Source organism: Egretta garzetta, unplaced genomic scaffold (genome assembly GCF_000687185.1).
Source record: "Egretta garzetta isolate BGI_Z169 unplaced genomic scaffold, ASM68718v1 scaffold321, whole genome shotgun sequence".
Classification (NCBI taxonomy): Eukaryota; Metazoa; Chordata; class Aves; order Pelecaniformes; family Ardeidae; genus Egretta; species Egretta garzetta.
The window spans coordinates 910122-911428 of NW_009258756.1; the positions used below are offsets into that span (position 1 = coordinate 910122).

The 1307-nt window shown below is 42.2% G+C and overlaps 1 protein-coding gene across 1 annotated transcript in view; it reads right to left on the minus strand.

The window, feature by feature from the left end:
- Positions 1-1307, minus strand: part of AKR1D1 (aldo-keto reductase family 1 member D1) — a 41091-nt gene that overhangs the window by 370 nt on the left and 39414 nt on the right. The gene's annotated exons all lie outside the window — the stretch shown is intronic.

Here is a 1307-nt window from a genome sequence, read left to right on the forward strand (position 1 = left end):
GGAGATGGCTTCACTATGTGTGTATTGTGGGAGGGGAAGACTTCTTTGTTCAGATGTCTAGAAAGACCCTCAGAAATAAGGGCTATATTTGAAGGAGAGGTGGAGACACCAGACTATACTACTTTGGCTTATGCACTTAGAGCTGGCATGAACAGGTCTAGTATGGTACTTTCTCCAAGTGGCTGGCATATCCAAACTGGGTCTGGCTGTTCTCTAGCTCAGCCTAGGTGTAGATGCTCTGCCAGGTTAATAGCACCAGTGGTAGAGAATTTATGAAGAAGCTTTGGGGTGACCCAGTTCAGGGGAGAGAGGGATGTTCATGGCTGTGTACTACCAAAGGCAGAGATGCTTCAGGCTTCATTTTAAAAACTGCGTGCTCAGGGAAGATGCACAATCCAGGATCATTATAAAAGGCAAGAAGAAAATTCCCAGGGTCAACTGCAGGTGAGAGGTAGTTGTTTTTTGTTCTGGGTTTTGTTGATTGTTTGTTTAAGAAGATGATGCTAAACCACAAGCCCTGGCTTGACACTTTCCGTTAGCAGATGCAAAAATTTCTGAAGAGCATTCTCAGGTGCACCATGGCAGCTGGATGCCTTGCCTTACAGCAGAGTACAACAAATACCAGCATTTATCCCAGCTGTGAATCCTTCCAGTTTGAGAAAGATACATTTCACAATATTGAAGTTAACTAACTAGAAGGCATCAAACGCTTTGAATTGGTTGTGTCAAAACATTTCATTCCAATATTCAGCCAAGCTGAAGTGTTTACACATTAACAGCTTGAGTTAGTTCAGAAAACCAAGCCACAACACTTTGGCTTATTTGGTTTCAGTGTAACTTGACAGTCTGAGTTGCTGGTATCAAAATCTCTACTCTCCATCTATGGAGCATGCTTGCTAATCGGATCTCACGTGTTCAAAGGTCCGAGTCCTTTGAATGAAAATGATTCACTCAGAGGAGTCAATGCAGCTTGGAAGAACTGGTAAGGAAGAATATCCATAGCAGAGGCTGGGAGCACAAGATAAATCAAACAGACAGTTTAATGTAAAACTCGCCCAGCATATAATACTTCTAGATTTCTCCAAGGGGAGAAGAAACCATTTTGGACTGAAATTTCCTGGAGTATTCATATTTTTACAAAACCTCCATTTTCTGCTCAGATGCTTAACTTGCAAACTCATTCCACTGATTGCAATATCCTGTTCACATGGGCTTAATTACACCATCACAACAACAGATTTACACACAGTACCCATGGTAGCTGATAACTGGAAGAGCAGCAGGAAAGCTGGGTTTTTTCCATTCCT